We start from the raw sequence: 22,695 nt of genomic DNA on the forward strand, positions 1-22,695 counted from the left end.
TTTGACTATGATATGCCTTGTTGATAGTTGGTTTTTGTTGAATCTAATGGGAGTCCTCTGTGCTTCCTGGATTTTGATGCCTTTCCCCAGGTTAGGAAAGTTTTCTGCTATGATTTGCCCACATGACCCTTCTACCCCATTTCTCTCTCTTCCTTTTCTGGGACCCCTATGATTCTGATGTTTTTCCTTTTTAATGAGTCACTGATTTCTTTAATTCTTAAATCGTGCTCTTTTGCCTTAGTCTCCCTCTTTTTTTCTGTTTCATTATTCTCCATAAGTTTGTTCTCTATATCACTGATTCGCTGCTCTGCCTCATCCATCCTTGTCACTGTGCATCCATTCTAGATAACATCTCAGTTATAGCCTTTTTTATTTCATCCTGACTAGCTTTTACTTCTTTTATCTCTACAGAGAGGCATTCTAATCTATTTTTGACTCTAGGTAGTATTCTTATTATTGTGATTCTAAATTCTGGTTCAGACATCTTGCTTGTATCTGTGTTGGTTAAGTCCCTGGCTGTCGTTTCTTCCTGCTCTTTCTTTTGGAGAGAATTCCTTCATTTTGTCATTTTGAAGGAAGAAAAGGAATTGAGATTTAAAAAAATTAAAATTAAAAAATAAAATTTAATAAGATTAAAATTAAAAAATTAAAAACAACACAAACACACACACACACGCATACACACACAAGTCAAATAAATGATGCTAGATCTTAGATGTGTTTTTGTCTGGGTGTTGAAAGGGACTTGACTGATTAGAGAAAAAAGGGGAAAAAAAGGAAACTGTTTGAAAATTTGTAAAAATGAATACGCTGAAATAGAATAAAATGAAATGATGGAAGTAAAATAGAATTTGAAAAATTTACAGAACAGTAAAAAATATAGTTGAAAAAATTTTAAAAAATATTTTTAATAAAAATTCAAAATAAAAATAGAATTTTTTTTCTCTTTCTGCTTTCAAAAAAAGAAAAGGAGAGAAAGAAAAAAGAAAATTGAATAGATGCACCAGGAAACAAACTGAAATACGATTGAAATTACATCCTTTTCTCCAAACATTCAAACTATGAAGCACTTTATAGCTCATAAACTATGCCGGCGGAGCGACTTGTATTCCTGAAGGTTTGAATTTGGCCCAGTTGTTCAGGGCTTAGTGTAATGGCTCCATTATCCACTAGATGGCGCTGCTTAGCTTACTGGGGTGGATTGTTGGGGCATTTGTCAGTGGGTATGCACATGCACGGGAGTAGTAAAAATGGCGTCACTCAGCTACCCAGTCTCTAGTAACAGAATTCTATTCTCCTCAATCAGCAATCTTGCACCCGTCCTTTGTCTCTGGCTTCCCTCCGCTCCCTGCTTTTACACTGTCCGTGACCAAGCCCCAGTCAGCACCTCTCTCCTGAGTTTTATCTCAGGTGTGGCTGTTTTTCCCGACCCCTTACTTCTGAGAGACTGTGGCTTTGACCTGTTCTGCCCCTCTGCAAGAAGGTCTCACTGAGCAATGACCAGGTGCCAGCCACACCCAGGAATATTCACGGAACCGTGTTGCTGCCAATGCCCAGAGACTGTGGCTGGGTGCCAGCCTGCCCCAGAAAAAGTTCATGCAATCATGTAGCGGCAGTGTTTCAGGGATTATGGAAAATCACAACACACATCTGGCATCAGGCCTCACCCTTAATGACCTTGTTCCAGCACCAGCATCTTATTCACCTTTTAAACTTCTACTTTTTTCTAAAGGCAGATCTAAAGTGCTCCTTCATTTGCGAGGTTTTTCCTAATCTCAATTGTACACTGGGCACCCCTTCGTGTACATCCTCACAAAGATTCAATCATACTTCAATCACATAACCCATTAATCTTCTTTCACTTATTTACTGGCATGAGTGCCTCCACTACAGTATCATCTTTATGAAAGTCATTGTCTGTATATTCTGAGCAATTATTAATGTGCACAACATATGAGTATATACTTATTGAAAGAATTGATGTGATGCTTCTCAGTCTTATCTTAGTTCATATGTTCTAAGGCAGGAATGGAAAAGAGATACAATCTGCTGTGGCAAATTCAGTCTACCAGTGTTAGTAGGCCTCTACTGACAAAAGTCCTAGTGTCATTTCTGAATTCTACACAGAGGGTCTTGTTTGTTTAGAAACACCTGTCATGGGTTTAGTAGGGGGATATGAGGATATAAGCACCACATGCTTGCAATTTCTAGAATTAGAAGTATGTAATTAAAACATTATACAAAACAGTACTTTAAACCAGTTTTCTGTCCAAAATGGAGTGCTACCAGTTTTTCCTAGAATGCATATCCTTTTTTCCTATTTGCCATTTTGGATGCTAAAATTGAGATGCCCTTCATCTTCTCACATACCCTTAATTAGATGAGAAAAAAAACAGTGACAAATATTTGGCTCTATAAGAAATTAATATTAAATTGTGGGTGATTGAGAGATGATGAGAAAGAAAAGGGGGACGGTGGTTAAAGATGACTTGGTAGAAGTGGACAAAGTGTGAGAATCTTCTTGACAGGGAAGGCTCAATGATGTATATGTGCTATGGCAAACCCATCCTGTGTGACTGGTGTTTCTAAATATCAGGGGATTTCAACCAAAACCTGAACCAGATCAGAAAAAAAATAATGGCTACGAGATGCAGACACCAATAGGTTATAGAGTTAAGTGTAAGCGTGAGGACCACGGAGCTTAAAGTGTTTATAAAAATGTAAACATGGGGCTTCTGGGTAGCTCAGTTAGTTAAGCACCTGATTCTTGATTTTTGCTCAGGTCATGATCTCACAGTTCTTGAGTATGAGGCCCGCGTCAGGCTCTGTGCTGGTGGTGCAGAGCCTGCTTGGGATTCTCCCTCACTCTATGTCCCTCCCCTTCTCTCATGATCTCTCTCTCTCAAAATAAATAAACTTTAAAAAAATGTAAACATTACACAAATCTTGAGGAGGCAATTAATATCTTATGAAATATTATAGGAGAGTAAAGATTTTATGAAATTATCAAAGTACAGGACTGTCTGGATTGCAAAGATCATAATATGATCATACCCTTCTTCACAGATTATAATAGATCTTTGATTATTATTTTATTGAATTCTTATGACTATTCTCAAAGATCAGCAGGTCAGGAATCATTATCTTTTTGGAATGATCTGAACCTTCCAGAAGTTAAAAACCTAGAACCAGTGAGTCAGGGAAGGAGAATGATCCAACATTTCCTCCCCCTTTCCATTCAAGGTCTCTCCTCCTCTTCCTCCTTTCCTTTCTTCCTCTCTCCCTTCTTCCCTCCCTCTGCCCTTTTCTCTCTTTCTCTCTCCTTCTCTCTTTCTTTCATAGATTGAGCATATGTGAACCTTCATTTAACACTTAAAAGCTTGTACATTGGGGTTTATGGTTTGAAATATAGGCAACAAACATAGACAGCTATAGATGAAGCTATAGGAAATAGTGAAGTTGAAGGATCACTATAATAATGAAGTTGAAGGTGACTTACTTTTTGAAATAAACATGTAATATGAACTTATATATTGTCATTGACTTTTCCCCAGGAATTAAATGCAAAAGATTCTGATCATGTAGATCTGGCATATTTGGCCTTAATCATTTCAACTTTTACTAAAATGTGACTTCTTGGGGTTTTGTATGTACCAGTATACTACATGTGTATAATATACTGCATATGTATATATGTATACATGCACACACACACACACACACACACACACACACACACACACAAATAATTTTAGACCAAAACCAAGGAATTCTCTCTTTATGTCTGTGGTTGTTTGACTGGGTTAGGAAATTGCATTTATAAAAGGCCTTTTGGCCAGAAACGATGTTATGCTCTGGAAAAGAAACTTCTTTCTTCTTTGATGAAGACAATTTTTTTTCTTTCCATGGGAACTAAACCATTCTCCAATTCCCCTGGTGGGATATGAATTAATATAGTAGAACAGAGTTTACTCTCAACAGCTGCGACTTGCACCTGTGGTGTATTTTTTAATCCTTTTTCACTGCAGTATGATAGAGAAAAAAGCAGGGGGAAAGGCTTTATGGGACCTTCCAACTGAGATGCTTAATGCATTATTAGGAACAGAAATTCTCAGTGGGATTTACCCATTCCTATTAGGAATTAGGCTTAGAGAATCAAATATGAAAAGTATATAACATTTCCCCAACCTGAGCTGAGATTGGCAGTGGGATCCACACCCGTCATTTTCTGGTTTTTCTCCAATCTGTCATATCAGGGTTCCCCAGATAATTTCATCTCCTGCCTTCTTTGATCCATAGCCTATAGTGCAGAGGTATTTATAGCTCCACACTGGCATTATGTGAGCATCACTGGCTAAGACAGAACACACAATCAGCTTTGCTGTATGCTTGTTCCACATCATTAAGCATTAATGAAGTGATCTCTAATTGTTTCTCGTTCCTGGACTCCAGGCCCTTTATTGCTCAGTACTCCTGTATAGCTTTCCTTAGAAGTCAAGTTAACCCTCCCAACTGTCGAGATGGCAGGCTGATGCTTCCCTATGGAGGCAATATCATTAACCTGCTGTGAGTTGGAAGGCAAAGGAAGGGGGAAGGATGTTCTTAATCATGGGTATCTAAAAAACATCCTCAGTGTAGCTTTCAGCTGCCAATTCTTTTACCTCTGAATCGCATGTGTTGCCATCCACTTGCAGCTTCGTGTGAAGATCTCCGCCAACTATCAAAACTATCTTAGCATCATTCATTGCTATATGGAGAATTTTTCAGCAATGGATGTGCATAAATGTGTACAATTTCTGGGGAAATGTCTCTAGGAAATAATGCCTATTAAGAGAAAGTTGTTTACAAACTACAATTATAATGAAAGCAGTCAATTTACACCATCACACACAGATAAGGGTTTTTCATATGCTTTGTGTGCATATTTTGAAAAAAATGCTTTAGATGCATCTCAGCAAAACAAATCCTTCCCATCAGAAATAGAAATAATGGTCAACTTATACGTGTGTTTTGAGAGAAGAGGAAAGTTTTATTGCTGACTGTTGAAAAAGAAAAGTGAAAGGAGCAAATGCTAATAAAGACTCTCACCACACTTGACAATTTAATAAGTGGAGATTATGAGAATATTATTATCTTAGCAGAGTATTTCATTTCACCCAGAATCTCCCCATAAAGCCCATGTGGCAAATCTAGCTTAGAATTCAGTGCTAACTTTCAAACTGGACAAATATGACCTGAAATCTCCAAACACAGCAAACAGTTCCTGTTGACCAAGTAGTAAAATAAAATTCAGGAAGGGGGAGTGGTGAGTTTGTGAAATTCAACAACCTCAGGAGTTATTAGACAGAAGACTGTTCATTTTTAACGAGGACTGTAGGGTATTTAGGGTACACAAATGAATGTGGTTCTGATTTAAAATATCAGCCACATATTGCATACAAATATTTAAAGGAAGGCCAAGTTGTAGTAAACTTTCTATGCGGTCAGGTTACATCAAAATGCATTCTAAAGGGTTTGATTAATATGACTGCACTGAATCAGAAAAGGAATCGATACTAATTATTTTCCACTTATTTTGAAATATTAGTGTCCTGTATTGAAGCCAAAAGTACCTAAACAACATATGCTCCTTTAGGTATCCATTCTCATCATTTTGCATCTCTGAGTTTCTGTCTTCCCTTCAGGACCTCCCATAAAAGTGTCAGCCAGCCATATTTTTGCTTAAGCAGATGCATGTGCCTCTTTGACTCAGTTTTCGGCCCTTGTGGCTCCAGGGGTTCAGTGCTTATGGCATTCCCTACAAGAACACGTGTTGGTGGCTGAGATTTCTGCATGCCTGTCACTTCTTTTTGGATTGTACTGCACAGTTGAGTGGGTCTGTCCTTTGAGTGACTGCAGGGACAGGGGCTGGGAGACAGTCAGAAATCAGAGTGACAACTTAGCTCAAACAGATCCTCTTATCACGTCCACTTCAGAGGACAAGTGCCTGCAGCTGCATTTCCACCACATCTGTGGGCTTAAAAGTACATATTTACTTAAAGCCATAGGATTTTCAAATCTGAATAGGAGCTTAGGGCCCCCCTTATTTTTTTTACAGTTGAAGAAAGTGGCACCTACAGAAATGAAGGGGCACTTTTTCCTGGTGAATGTCAGCACTTGGACTTGAACTTGTGCCTACTGATGCTTGGTACCCCTAGAAACAAGGCTCTTTTTATATTCCCTTAAGATTACATTATTATACCATTGGCCCAGGGCTGTGAGGGACTTGGGTACATCTGTGGTGTGAGTAGAGTTTTCCTCTCTTTTTTGATATAGTCTTCCTACCTCTCACACCACTGAAACTGCCTTACAAATAGGAGCAGTTGATTTAGAAAGAAAACTTTAAATGAAAATATAGTTTACTAGTCTAACTCCATTATCCTTTCTGGGAAAGCCATTCAAAGTCTACATCCTGCTTATATTTAATCTCTCAGTGTATGTGGTTAATATAGGATCTCTCAGTATATCTAAAAAAAAGGCACTCAATCAATGTATTTCATTTGAATTAATTGTTTCCTTGAATTATTTGGGGATGTGTGTACAAAGGGAAAAGTGGGCTGTCAATTAAACAGATGAGACTGTCCACATCAACAGAATTCAAGTGTATTCATAGTATGGAATAATTCCTCCCATGAAGAAGGTTATGTATACAGTAGACAAGTACTTCCAGCTGTACTGTCTTAGCTATCCACCAATTTACCCTTCCCTGGCCTAGGCAGTATAAAAAGAAAGGTGTTAAGAGGGTGTTAACAATAGGGCTGGAAGGAAGGTTCAATCCATTCCAGATGTGGTAGTTGACACCTTGTCTTAACTTTGTTCTCAGTCTAACACCTCATATATCATTGACAATGGGCCAATCAGGAAACACACCCAAAGATTGAGGTATCATGATTAGGTGCTAATAATTAGGGCTGGAATTCCTTTGACTGAAACAAACATTTTGGTAGTCTGTTTCTCAGAGTTTCACACCAGATCTTTTTTACCTGACTTTGCAATTATACTTTTTAAACCCAATTTTGCAATTACATTCCTTTTATTCTATTGCTCACTCTATTTAGAAAACATGAGTGTGCTATGTTTTCCTTTTTTCTACCCTATTTGGAAACCACAGGATATGATATTCGGAGCTGTATTGCAGAACCTAATTTATCACTAGGTATGGGTTTAATGCTGCCTTTTTGAAGAACAAGAGAGTAAAAAAGGCAAGTAAGTTTTTAGTTTTATTTTGAAAAGTATCTTAACCCGACAGACTTCTTGAAAGAGCTTCAGAAACCACCAGGGACCACCCTTTAAGAACCACTGAATTAAAAGATATTCTCATTAAACTGATTAATCTCCAAGAGTTTGGAGCATGAATAGAAATAGAAATAGAAATAGAAATAGAAATAGAAATAGAAATAGAAATAGAAATAGAAATAGAAATAGAAATAGAAATAGCTTCTATCCTTCTCAGGGATAGAAGCTGAGATTTGAAAATGGGTAACATACTGAAAAGGGTGGAGGACATTTCTTATACTGAGAAGAGAAAGACTGAATCAGTGGAAGGAAGAAAGCATTTGACTAATGTAGAATAGGTTGTTCTAGAAGACCCAAGCCTCTTCAGGTGTGGCAATGTTACAGCACTTCAATGAGAGAATAGCCTAAGACAGGTACAGATGCTTGAGGTTACATTTGAGTTATACACACATTTACTTACAGATAGTAAATGTCCAAAATCTATGACAAAACTATTGTTCTCCAAAACTCACCTCCAGTGTATCTGAGAGGAGCAAGAGTGCACCAGACCATTTAACAAATCAAGATCCCTATCAAGAGAGAAATTAATGAAATCACTTACCTTAGTTAGATGGAGGAACCCTAAACTGAGGTGAGGTTGTAGCTCTACAATCCGATATTCATTTTAGACCTCACTGAGAAGCTGACATTTAAACAAAGACAACACATGAGGAATGCAACTATGCAGCTAGCTGAGTGAAGAAGAGACAATGCAAATGTCCCAGAGTCAGGAAAATGCCGGGAATGTTTTAAAAAACTAGGAGGAAACCAGTGTGTCTAAAACAGAGTGGCAGTGGAAAAGAAGTTTAGAGAGTAACAAGATGTCAAATTGTGTAGGGTTTTGTAGAATTTCGGCTTTTACTCTAAGTGAAATGGGGAGCCATTGCAGGGTTTTGAGCAGAGAACTAACACAATCTGATTTATATTTAGAAATAACTACTCTTGACGATTCAGAAATAACAGTGAAGGGAGGGGACAAAGAAGGAAACAAAGACAAAAGTGAAGGGCTACTGTTGAGTCCCCAAGGTGATCTCTCCCAGTTCCTTCCTTCCCTGTGTTAGGCACTGCAATATGCTCCTCTTCAAACTTCACAGGGGGAAACTCATTCATCCCCCTCCTTTCGAATCTGGGGAGTGCTTAGTGACTTACCCAAATAATAAAATGAGATGGAAGTAGCAGAAGGACCTCATAAAAAGTTTCAAACAATTTCTTTTTAAGTTCACTCTTGAGAAATTCCAACTAACAACCTAACCGCCATGCTCTGAGAAACCCAAGCTACATGGAAAATCCATATGCAGATGGTCCAGTTGACAAGTCCACCTGAGCTTCAGTAAACAGCAGTATCAATAGCCAGCCAAGTGAGTAAACCATCCTGGACATCTAGTCTCATGTGTCATCTGACTATAAATGCATGAAAGACCTCAAGTAAGAACCATTCAGTGGAGACTTCTCAAACCCGAACATAATGGAGAAAAATTAAATATTGGTTTAAACCATAAAGTTTTGGAGTAACTTGAAATAATTTATGCAGCTATACACTATTTCTTAGCCCATAAAGAGGTAGCAGAAGAAGAGTGAGAATAGAGTCTCAAAACAATTGCTGTAGAGAAAAATGGATCATCTGATTGATTGATGTGTAAGTGGATGGGAAGAAAGCCCAAGAATTAAGGATGACTGCACGATGTTTTACCTGAACACCAGATAGGTAGAAACTGACATCAAGTAAGCTGTTGGATCACTACAGGTGGAGAAAACATAGGTAAGGAACAGGCTTTTGAGCAGAGAAGTCATAAATAAGTGATTTATGAATTTGTTTGGTAAAGTAGGATGGGCAAACAGGAAACATTAAAAACAGAAGATTACAGGAAGACTATTATTAAAATCTATTCATAAGGTAAATCTCTGACCTTCTTAAGAGTCATTGCTGTCAATGGACAGCAAACAAGAAGAAAATGCGTAAATCGAAGAATATGTCAAAGGAGACGAGGACAAAGTCAAATGTCAAAGAAAGAGTCATATTACTTGGAAAATATGGTCATAGTTTATGAAGTCACACACCAAAGATGATGTCAAGAGTTCTACAGTCAGGGACAGATAAATGGACATTCCCTTAGCAATGATAAATTTGTGAAAGTATATAAAAAATTCTGAATAAACTGTTCTAGTCATAAATGGATACATGAGAAGGGAACACATGTACATATCCGTTTGTGGAAAAAAAACGCCATGGATTATGATTTTCCTGTTTCAAGTGTATGTCAGTGCATTTCTGTGTGTATTTATTTTCTTCCTATATGGCAATGAGATGGAAAGATAGTTTTGATTTTGTTTATTTTCAGAAAGAGGGTAAACATGTCATTTTCTGTCTTATTCCAAACTGTTCAGGTTAAATGTTGTGGCTTTATTTGTAACCCAGAGGAGCTTGAACTTTCAAGGAAAATCCGTATCTCAACAGATTTTCAGTATAATTATATTAGTGATCCAAATAGATTTATATAAGCTTCGATTAAATATCAAAAGTGAATATTCTGCATGCACAAACCCCAAGCCCACCTTTGCCCTTCTGACTTAGGAAGAAAATAAATATAAACACTTTTAAAAGATCAATGCCCAAAAGCATTTTTTAAACAAGGACAGAGAAAAGGGGTGATTCTTTGTCTTTGCTTTTATAATCTCATCTCTTTGTTATGCTCCCTTGAGAAAAGAACGAACGGATGGGCGTAATATAAGAAGTAGAAGTAGAGTCAATCCATTTTGTCAAACTGCAAGAATCAACACATTTATCTCGCTGCTTGAGATTCAAATGTAGTTAGAAACATAATCCCATTTTTATCATATAAAACTTGATTCACTTCTCACTGCCAGTGTTCAGAGCAGTTATCCAACAGACATGAATGGTGTTGATTTATTTTCCTATACTCTATCTACCCTGAAAGCATAAAATATGGTACTCGCCACTAATTTTTCAGCCCCGTCATCAGTATTTGATACTGGAAGTTCAACTTAAGCCTATTAATGCATACACATATAAAAAATGTGCTTTAAAATTTTGGGGGTATATGATTTCATTATATTTATGGAGATGCCTAACATTTTACAGTAGTAACTATGTGGCAGGCAGCTTTCAAAAAATTGTGTGTGTGCATCATTTCTTTTCATCTTAACAAGAAACTTACAAGGTAGGCACTATTATCCCTATTTTACAGATAAAGAAACTGAGGCCCATTGAGATTAAATAACTTGTCAGTGTTACACAGCAAGTAAATTGCAGAGCAAATATTTAAACCTAAGAAGTCTGGCTATAGAATATATACTCCTAATCACTAGACTGCTTACTTAGGTACATAAAAAGAAGAAAAAGAGTGCTATCAAAGAAACTAAGACTGAGAAAAACAACATTATGAATTATTGGTGAGATAGAAGAATTTTCTAAGGGCTTATAGAAAAATTTCTTAGCTTGGTGATAGGAAATATCAAATGAATCTGGATTCATGAACATCAGTGGGTGGTGAATAAACAAACTGTGGTATATCCATGCTTTGGAACACTATTCAGTAATAAAAAGGGACAAACTACTGATACATGCAACAACCCATATGAGCCTCAAAGGCATTATACTTAGTGGAAGAAGCCAGTCTCAAGCACATATGCACTGTATGATTCTGTACGGAGGTTAGGAGTAGAAGTAGGGGTTGACTATAAAGATATAGAACATGTAGGATTTGGGGCACCTGGGTGGCTGAGTCAGTTAAGTGACTCTTGATTTTGGCTCAGGTCATGATCACACGGTTCATGAGATCGAGACCCACATTGGTTTCTGTGCTGACAGCATGGAGCCTGCTCTCACTCCCCCTCTCTCTCTCTCTCTCTGCCCTTCTGCTTCCTCAAAATAAATAAGTAAACTTAAAAATATAACATGTGGAATTCTGGGGATGATGGGACTGTTCTAAATCTTGATTATAGTTGTAGTGACACAAATCTACATGCTTAAAAATTTAGTCAATTAATTTTATCAATGTGAACAAGTCGATTTTACTGTATGATAACTTAAAAAATAAGATTTTATTAATCCTCAGGGGAGGGAAGGAAGGAATCTTGATACAAGACTTGGCCATTCTTAGGTAGGGCACCTGGCTGGCTCAGTTGGAAGAGAATAAGACTCTTGATCTCAAGGTTGTGAATTTTAGCCCCATATTGGGGATATATATATATATATATATATATATATATATATATATATAACAAAAAGACTTGGCTATTCTACTTAAAACTGTGGATGCTTGATCAAGTTGCTTAAACTCTTATAGTTTCAGTTTTTTTCCCTTTAATTAGTAAGTAACTAAAAATGCCTGGCAGCATGTTATCAATTGTAAATTTTGTGAGGTGCTCAGTACCATGGCTGAATATTAGAAACACTCAATCCATGATTATAAATACTGTTCACGGTCTTGAAAAAAAGTAAAAGTAGCTTCCTTTGCCCTATTTTCAGATGTCTCTATAATAAGGATGTGATGATCTGATCCCAGGAAGGAAGGCTCCTGTAGGAGCCATCAACAAAAGAATCATTCTACAAAATTTCTATTTGGTGATTTTACTACATCCGTGGGAACACTGTCTTCTTGTCACTATCCAAGCCAATGACTCCTCCAAAGAAGCTGTATAGGAAATTTTTGAACCATGGAAGCTAAAGAAATGTTAGCCTTTTTTTCCTCATTTTTCTTCAGCCACCTCTACTTCCATTGCCCTGCTTAAACACCAGTCTTCCTTTCTGCAAAGAAGCCCCCCTCTTTTCCTTTCAGCCACCAACTCCACTCTCTTCTGCTCCATGAGGCCCTGGCTTGTCCCTTCCTTGAGTTCTCCAAGTACCTCACTGTCGGAGTAGCTCCTGCTGTTCCGTAACCACATACAACCTGGTAATTGACACAGTATATCATATACTCATGCTGTGCTGTGCCAAAGAAAACCCAAGTTCCTTGAAGGCAGGCAGATATAAAACTGAAATATATTACAAAGATGTTGTGTGTCTGGTCTTCTCAGTACTTCATATGCACTGTTTGTTTTTTCTTCAAAACAAGCGTTTTAAATAGGAAACTTTACCCCTATTATGTACAAAAAGAAACAGAGTTAGTCACTATCCCAAGGGGAAGTCACATATATTGAAGCTGGGATATGAACCTAAATGTGACTCAAAATTCACTCTATTTTATTTACTTTTACACCAAACAAAAATACATTTTTTTCTTTATATCTCACAGGAAATTAAATATATACAAGGTTCATGAATTATCTGTAGGACTTAACTGAATTGAATATTTCCTACCTACATCAGCATTTTTAAAATAATAGCTTCCTGTTTCCTGAGGAAGACGATGGTTGACTTTTACCAAATAAAAGTTTCAGGTGGGTAAAAAAAAAAGGTTTAAAGATGTTTTTACATTCAACTTCCAAATATAAGACTTGGGGTTTTTATTTTCTTATATCTCTTCTTCCTTTTCCCTTCTTTTTTATTATTGTTCTTTCTTCTTCTCCTCCTCCCTCTAACCCTCTTCTTATTCTCTTTCTTCTTCTCTTTTCCTTTCCCTCCTCCTCCCCACTTCCTCCTCTATCTTCTTCTCCTCTTCTTCCCCCACTCTCCCTCTTCTTTTCCTCCTCTTCTTGCTCTGTCTCTCTGTTTCTATCTCTCCCTTTCGTTATTTTTATTTTAAATTAGATGGGCACCATTTTTTAAAGTTAAAAGTATATCTTCCTAAGACACTATTAATATGTATTATGGATGCTATTGAGCAAATCAATAAGCCACATGTGAATAACAGGAACTAATTTTTTGTTTCCTTTTCAAACAACTAGCTATATGGGAAGTTGGCAAAGGAAAAAAGAACAAAGAAAATACACCAAATAATTTATCTTGTAAGCTGATGAAAATGATTAATCGGAAGGCAGTTTCTGATGCTACTGAAATAAGAATTACGAAAGGAATAGAATCTGCAGAAGAGTATATCGCCCCTGCTTTGCTGTGCTGTGGATGCTCAAATGCAGTCCAATTCTAACCCACTGGGGGAAACCTCCTTTCATGGGAGCAGCATGTGAACCAAGAAAACTCAGGACTCTGGTAACAGGACTCAGGAAAATTTATAACTTGGCGTTCAATAGCAAAAGTCCCACGTATTGCTGGGCCTCACAGATATATTTCAGATCTGTTAGAAAAATACATTTTTACAACGTATTCTAGAGTCATATGTGAAGTTAACTTTTACTGATAACGCAATATACACCAGCCAATGTGGCTAAGAACTTTACATCCATTGTCATATTCAAATCTCTAATGATCAGGGATGATTTTCATCATTTGCGTGCAACATGAGAGTAAAGTAAGTCACAAAAAGGTTAAGAATTGTGTCAAAACACCTAACCCCCCAGGAAGGGGATAGCAGAAGCCAGACTGTGAGAGAAACCACTGAGCTACCTGTGTTCATAACAACTACATTATATTGCTTCTCCTGAGGAATGGCAGCTCCTGGAACCACTTTCACTGATATTTGATAAAGGAGTCCATATATGTAGTCTACCCTACTGTATAAACATTTGCATTTAGCTGCCAAAATGGGATATTTGCTATGCATTCCCTGAAATTTATTCTGAAAATACAAAAAGCTTTGTTTGATCATTGCTCAAATGCACTCTCAATTATTTTTCAAGCTAGTTTCCTTGGATGGGTATTGATGGGATTTACGCTCACAGAGAAATCCAGCTGACATGCAAACAAAGACAAGGAGAAGGCTTAGCTACAAGCTAGTATCATCCATAATAATTGACCTTGTACTGTGAATTTTAACTGTCAAGCAATTGAATTTCAGACTCTAAGCAAAAGAACAATTGCTACATGGGTATAAGGATACCATTATGAGGTTGCACCGACTTAGGCAAGGAAGAAATCAGGTACTGCACCATCACTGCTTTGGTAGAGATGAAGGTCATCTGCAAAAGTTCACTTATCTGGAGAGAATGCAATTAGAATTCAGGTAATAAACTGGTTCACCAGATACCAAGACAAATGCACTCAGGAGTCATTTCAATATATCCATATAGAACAATGATTTCATATATTTTGGAGTCCATAGGTTTATTAAAAGGATAATGATGTTATGGCATCGTCATGGATATAACATATTTTTATGTGAGGGAACTAAATCAAGACTGGTGTTTATTTTTACTTGAATTTGTTTTTTCAGAAAAAAAACAAAAAACTTAGTAAATTTCATGAGATGGACAATTGCTTATGGCATCTTTATTGGTGTTATTCAAAACTATTCGTTAGCAACTGCTATGGGATGATTTGTAACCCCCTAAATTTATATGTTGAACCCTAAGTCCTAGCACCTCAGAATGTGACTATATTTGGAGATAAGGTCTTTATTTTTTTATTTAATTTAATGTCGAATTGGCTTACATACAATACCCACTGCTCATCCCAACAAGTGACCTCCTCAATGCCCATCACCCACTTTCCCCTCTCCCCCACTCCCATCAACCCTCAGTTTGTTCTCTGTATTTAAGAGTCTCTTATGGTTTGCCTCCCTCCCCCTCTGTAACTATTTTTTCCCCTTCCCTTCCCCCATGGTCTTCTGTTAAGTTTCTCAAGATTCACATATGGTTGAAAACATGATTTCTGTCTTTCTCTGACTGACGTATTTCACTTAGCATAATACCCTCCAGTTCCATCCACGTTGCTGCAACTGGCACAATTTCATTCTTTCTTCTTGCTTAAAGTAGTATTGCATTGTATATATAAACCACATCTTCTTTAACCATTCATCAGTTGATGAACATTTAGGTTCTTTCCATAATTTGACTATTGTTGAAAGCACTGCTGTAAACATACGGGTACATGTGTCCCTATGCATCAATGCTCCTGTATTCCTTGGGTAAATTCCTAGCAGTGCTATTGCTGGGTCATAGGGTAGTTCTATTTTTAATTATTTGAGGAAACTCCACACTGTTTTCCAGAGTGGCTGCACCAGTTTGTGCGTGATTAAGTTAAAATGAGGCCTTTACATAAGTGTGTCTTGTTCCAATATGACCAGTGCCTTTATAAGAAGAGGAAACTTGGACATATAAAAAGGTACCAGAGATACACAGAAAAAGACCATTTAAGGACACGGTGATAAAGGGACCATCTGCAAACCAAGAAGAGTTCAAGTCTCAGAAGAAAGCAAACCTGCCAGCGTCTTGATCTTGGACATCTAGCTTCAAGGACTGTGAAAAAATAAAATTCTATTGTTTAAGCCACCCAGTCTGTGGTATTCTGCTATGGCCACTCTAGCAAACTAATATGACAACTAGCCTTTAAGATATTTCATCACACTGGCTGAAAGTTTCTCCCTATTCATAAGACATCTGAGAGTTTAGTGTTCTTAATATTAGACTCAGGAAGCTAATTCTTTTAACAAAATTGAATATAGGGGCACCTAGTTGGCTCAGTCGGTTAAGCATCTGACTCTTGATTTCGGCTGAGGTCATGATCTCACATTTCATGGGTTTGAGCCCTGTGTTGGGCTCTGGGCTGACAGTGCAGAGCCTGCTTGGGATTCTCTCTCTCTCTCTCTCTCTCTCCCTCTCTCTCTCTCTCTCTCTCTCTCTCTCTCTCTCTCTCTTTCTCCCTCTCTCTCTGGCCCTCCCCCACTTGTACTCTCTCTCTTTTTCTCTCAAAATAAATAAATAAACTTTTTAAAAAATTGTCTTTTAAAAAATGATGTAATGTAAAGAGATGGTGTTTTTTAGACTGTTCTCTGCCCTAAAGTCTTAATACATCCTGAACAATAGAAGTGCTCAGTTTAAAATAAAGAGGGGCAGATTAGAGGGGAAAAATGCAATTCCATCCAGGGCATAGTAAATTAGAACTGAAGAGTACAAGGTTCAAATCGCTGCTCTGCCCTTGGAGAAATTACTTTACCACTTTGTCTGGTTTTCCTTCCAGCTCTAGGACCATTTATGAATATAAATTATCTCCAAAACTGACTATGGAGAGAGAGCTAGATCAATGGCAAAGAATATCTGGTTGTTCTTCCAAAGTAGCCAAACAGCCTGCACAATTGTGAATCAATTTCTTGCCAAATTTCAATAGACTGAAAGGTAATATCATCTTGCGTCTCTCTTACCTGTTAGTAACCAAATTATGACAGCCAGTTAACCAAATTGACTTATCTCACTATCAATACTCTTCATGGAACAGACAACAACCTGCTAATAATTTAATTCCGAAAGAATACCGGTTTAGGGGTAGAAAAATCTAATTAACATTCCAGCATTGCTATACTGGGCTGTTTCAACCTGAACATTAGTAGGAATATATATATATATATATATATATATATATATATATATATATATTTCTTTTTCTTTTTTTTTAAGGAAGAGAGAGCATGGGAGGGGCAGAGAGAGAGGATGAGAGAAAATCCCAAGCAGGCTCTGCACTGTCAGCACAGAGCCCTTTGAGAGGCCCGAACTCATGAACCATAATATCCTGACATGAGCCAAAATCAAGGTCAGATGTTTAACCAAATGAGCCACCCAGGTTCCCCAGGAATTTATATTTTTAAAAAGCTTCCCCAGCAACACTGAATATAAAATTTGTAAATTAATGTACTATACTAACTAAGCTTCGAAAGAACAAAAAAACAAGTCTCTCTTTTCATAGTTTTGTCTCTAGTTTCTTGCAAAATCTACAGTACAGAATCAGGAATCAACATATACTGGTTGAATGAATAAATGATTATGATCTTCTGGAAAACACTGGTATTAATACTCATTACACAGATGTTGCAGATTAACAGAGATAAATGACATATATTACTGTGCAGAGAAGGTGCTCATTAAAGGGTAGTTTTGAGATTACCATTCATTCATCTTATTTTATTTTGTTCCCATTACAGTGTGACCAGTTTGTGAGGCATCAGAGCTACAAAGGTGACAAGACATTTTCCCCAAGTCTACCACAAAGAGACGCACATTGATTGTATCATACTACAAAAAAATTAGAGTTTCAAAATTCACGTTTTCTTGGCACAGAGTCAATATATTAAACTATTTCTTGGATAGTTCACCATAAGGGAAATCTTAGTTGGCAAAATTAATGAGTTCAAAATCTCAATAGCTGAAATACAAGTGTTTCCGTATGGCCTAGAGGTGGTTTTCTTCCATATGTTATTTAGCCATGTCCTTCCTCAGCCATCCTCTAGGGTCTTTCTGTCTCTGTATTCAGCTGGAGGACTGCGGGACATGGAAAGAGAGCCAGAAGAGGACACAACCTCTTCCTAAACACCTCACTTTGAAAGGGATGCATAACATTTCTGCCCACAGGCCACAGCAAAAGCTGACTGAAGGATCATACCTAGAGGAAAGGCAATCTGGAAAGTGAAGCCCCTCCCTGAGCAACTGCTTTGCAGAGATACCACCTTGCTGTGCAAATCTGGTGGGCAATTTTAAGCATTTGTGCCAGAGGGGCCCACAATGGATCAAGAGGGTCTGCCTGAGTCAGGAGAACTTCACAGAAGGGGTAGCACATGGTCTGAGACCAGAATAAAGAATAGGCATTATCCAGTAGATAGGTAAGAATATCCCAGAGGAAGTGAGCAACATGTACAATGGCCAGCAGGTTAGACACAGAAGATGTTAACAGGAAATAAGGGAGCTTCCATCTTGGTTCTACACTGACTGTGTGATAGTGAATAGTGGATGATGAGTCTGGAGGGACAGCTAAGGAGCTGAAGATGAAGAGCCTAAATGTCATTATAGTAACACCCTATCTTCTCATTCAACTCTCCCTTCCCCTCAGTTTCCATTGATTGGGTCCAGGTCCTCACAAACAATAATTCTCATTCTTGCTCATTCATGAGGATCATCTGCTTGCTAGACAAGGCCACTAAGAGTGAAATCTTTACTATTCAATGACTGACCTTTTAATTCTCCCAATTGCCTGTGTAGATAAAGCCTGGTCATGTGTCTCAGCCAATTGGCCCTCTATTGAGAAGAGCAGTGCAAGTTTCTCTCATTGACACAGACATGACTTGAACACACCAAGGACATGGGCAAGGGGGCTGTTCATATAGCGTCTACTAATTAACTGCCTTTTGAAACGTAGGCAGTTCAGTGTATTGTGTCCTGGTATTGTGTTTCCTCATCGATACCCTTCAGCCGAGAGAGTTCAATCCCCAGTGACAGCAATATGTTCATTTATTTTTAATATTCCATGACCTACTCAGGGTTATGGCCTCATTAAAAAACGATTGATGTCTTTGGCATAAGCCTGTGAAGTGTCCTTGTTGTCTGCATTAAAACATGATGAAGAAAGAAAAAAATGAAAAAGGGTTGCCCTAGATCTTTCCAAGACTGTAACAAAAACTGACAAGAGTAATTGTTTGCTACTTTGGGGACTTACAAAAATAGATAACCAATCAAATAAGGTCAGTAAATTTTGTTTCTTCTATATGTGGTTGAAAAGGTGTTATTTTTAAAGTTTTAAATAGTTACCATTAATGGGAAAATCTGGCTTCTTATTAAATTGATTTAATTAATTTTCTGTGTAATAATAGGATATGAGAATATGTGGAATCTTTTAAAACTTATTTATGTAAATCCCACAGACCATCTTTTCATTGATCTCTCTATAAATACTGTACTGGGGAGACTCATGAATAATGTGCATAAGTCTGCATGGTCCAGACTAAAATTTTAAGTACTGACAGCTGTCAAGAAAATGTGACTATTTGTAGATTGTGTGGAAATTTACAGACAGTTACAGTAAAGATATGACTTTAAACAGAACATATGTTTGCTCTTGTGGTTGTTGATAACTGATATTTAAAATGATGTGTTTCTCCTAAAGCCCTTCTTTGTCCTGTAGAATTTTCTGAATGACACAAGAAAATTACATCCTGCTAAGCATCCTTTTGCTAATACCTCCATTGTATGACAAACTGATTATTTGAAAACTGGATGTCAACATTTGGTGCATATGTTAGCCCAAGCACTGACTAAGTATCCAGTGTATACAAAGAGTGCTTCGGGAGCTGAGATGCAATGATCAACAAGCTAAGATCCCTGACTTTGACACATTCATAGTTTACCAGGGAAGAGGAGTATGTAAAAATGATTCTACTGAATTTACATAAATGTTAGAAGAAAGATGAACACAAAGCCCTCTGGCAGCAGAGGCAGACAGGAGAATGAAAAGAAAATTTGCAAAGTACTTTAGGGTTATATAAATCCAGATTAGAATATCAGACCCTTTACTTCTCTGTTACCTGTGAATGGTGTGATCTTGAGATTCCCATTTTACTTCTCCAATCTCATGGAGATATTTAAAGTACATTATGTTATTAAAAATAATCCAGCAAATGGCTGAAATGATGTCTAACAGAGTATATTCCTCCAAGTGTTTCTTCTTGAAGGGTCTTGAAAGAAAAGTAAAAGTTTACTAGGTAGAGAAGAAAGGAAAGAGGAATATTCTAGGACAGAGGAAAAAGATGCAAAGGTACAAAGCTGTATGAGATCAGTGACTTAGGGTTTCATTTCCTTTGCTTCAAACAAAACAGAAAAATAGCAAATTCCTATTTAAGAATAAAATAAGAAAAAATAATGCATGTTGAACACTGTCCAAAAAACTTCATAAAGCTTCAAGTTCAGTACATCCTATTTTACCAACAAAGAAGCTGAGATGCCAATATATGAATTAACTTGCTCTGGATTATTAGACTAAGTACCAAAGCCTGCAGAACACTGACAGAACCAATTGCTGGCCAGGTTGTGGAGCAACAGAAACTCTAATTCACTGTTTATGGGAATGTAACATGGTACAACCACTCTGGAAACCAGTTTGGCAGTTTCATACTAAATAAACACACTCTTGCCGTATGATCGAGCAATCCTGCTCCTTGATATTTACCCAGATGGGTTGAAAACTTACATTCACACAAAAACATGTACACAAATGTTTATAGAAGCTTTATTCATAACTACCAAAACTTGAAAGCAATGAAAATGTCTTTCAATAGGTGAATGGGGGTAAGGGGGAAACAGTGTCACCTCCAGTGCTGAGTAAAGAAAAGAGCTATCAAAACCTTGTTAAGAGATTAACTTAAATGCATATTACTAAGTGAAAAAAGCCAATTCATGAAAGCTATATACTGAATAATTCCAACTATGACATTCTGGAAAAGACAGAACTATTGAGACAGCAAAAAGATCAGTGGTTGCCAGAGGTTGCTAGAGTCAGGGGTAAGAATGATGGACAGATAACAGAAGATGTTTAAGACAGGAAAAATACTCTGTATGAAACAATAGTAGATAAATTTCATTGTACATTTGTGCAAACACAAAGAATGTTTAACACTAAGAGTGAACAATCATGTAAACAAGGTACTGCGGGTAATTATGATGCGTCAATGTATGTTCGTCATCATCAATTTTAACAAATGTACCACTCTCTTAGGAGCTACTGATAATGGGAAAGGCTGTGTTCATGTGTAGGGGCACAGGGGTATAGGGAACTCTCTGTACCTTCCCCTCAATTTTGCTGTGAACCTAAAACTGCTCTTAAAAAAATAAACTCCTAATAAAAAAAATAATAAAATCTAAAATTCATGTCCACTTAATCTTATCTCCAAAACCTATGCTATTTTCATCTCATTAAAACTTGGACTACAATTTAACAATTCTAATTGGCACTGTATTAGGGAGAGAATTCTTACCACTCAAAAGTATGAATCCAATATAAAAACTATCTCAGGTCACTTCTTCACCAGACTCCTTGGTAGCTGTCAGTGGGAGATCCTTGTCATTGTCCCCTCACCTCCTCTAACCCCAAGGAGCCCTAAAAGTCTCAGTCACGTGTGAGTATATCTCCATACATGTTGGCCAGGCTGGTGTTCAGATTGGCAGTGCCTGCTGGGAGCTCTATGGCCTGGAACACAGCATCCAGCCCAATGGCCAGATGCCAAGTGACAAGACCACTGGGGGAGGAGATGACTCCTTCAACACCTTCTTCAATGAGATGGGTGCTGGAAAGCAAGTGCCCAGGGCAGTTTTTGCAGACCTGAAACCCACAGTCATTGATGAAGTTCACACTGGCACCTACTTCCAGTTCTTCCATCATGAGCATCTCGTCACAAGCAAGGAAGATGCTGCCAATAACGATACCCGAGGACACTACACCATTGGCAAGGAGATCACTGACCTTGTCTTAGAATTCGTAAGCTGGCTGACCAGTGCACAGGTCTTCAGGTTTCTTGGTTTTCCACAGCTTTGGAGGGGAAACTAGTTCCATGTTCACCTGCCTGATGGAATGTTTCTCTCTCGATTATAGCAAGAAGTTCAACCTGGAGTTCTCCTTTTATCCAACCCCCTATGTTTCCACAGCTGTAGTGGAACCCTACAAATACCTCCTGACTACCCACACCACCCTGGAGCACTTTGATTGCACCTTCATGGTAGACAATGAGACCATCTATGACATCTGTTGTAGAAACCTTGATATTGAACACCCAAACTGTACTAATCTTAACCGCCTAATTAGCCAGACTGTGTCTTCCATTACTGCTTCCCTCAGATACGATGGAGCCCTGAATGTTGATCTGACAGAATTCCAGACCAGCCTGATGCCCATGGTAGAAAGCCTACCATGAACAGCTTACTGCAGCAGAGATCACCAGTGCATGCTTTGAGCCAGCTAACCAGATGGCTCTAAATGTGATCCTTGCCATGGTAAATACATGGCTTTCTGCCTGTAGTACCATGCTGATGAGGTTCCCAAAGATGTCAATGCTGCCACTGCCACTATCAAGACCAAGTGTACCATCTAGTTTGTGGACTGGTGCCCCACTGGCTTCAAAGTTGGCACTAATTACCAGCCTCCAACCGTGTGGTACCTGGTGGAGACCTGGCCAAAGTACAGGCAGCTGTGTGTATGCTGAGCAACACCACAGTCATTGCTGAGGCCAGGGCTCGCCTGGACCACAACTTTGACCTGATGTATGCCAAGCATGCCTGTGTGTACTGGTATGTGGATGAGGGCATGGAGGAAGGAGAGTTTTCTGAGGCCCATGCCTTTGAGAAGGAGTATGAAGAAATTGGAGCAAATAGTGCTGAGAGAGAGGATAAGGGTGAAGAGTATTAACCTGTCTGCTACAATTTTACACTCTGTTGTCCTGGGACTATCTTAGGACTTCTTGGAAGCTGTCCATTGTGGCCCTAACTTGTGAATAAAAGTGATGTTTCTATTTTAAATGTCAAAAAAAAAAATCTCAGTCAAGTTGGTTGTTGACCGAATTATCCAGCAGTATTTTATTTTTAATACTTAACAGCAAGGATGTATAACTATCTCTGTAT

General features: G+C 37.9%; 1 long non-coding RNA gene and 1 pseudogene across 1 annotated transcript in view; one reads left to right on the top strand and one right to left on the bottom strand.

The window, feature by feature from the left end:
* Positions 1–22,695, bottom strand: part of LOC123385102 — a 324,527-nt gene that overhangs the window by 88,877 nt on the left and 212,955 nt on the right. The window lies entirely within an intron of this gene.
* On the top strand, positions 21,215–22,483 carry LOC101087061 (annotated as a pseudogene).

Source organism: Felis catus, chromosome B1 (assembly GCF_018350175.1).
Source record: "Felis catus isolate Fca126 chromosome B1, F.catus_Fca126_mat1.0, whole genome shotgun sequence".
Taxonomy (NCBI): Eukaryota; Metazoa; Chordata; class Mammalia; order Carnivora; family Felidae; genus Felis; species Felis catus.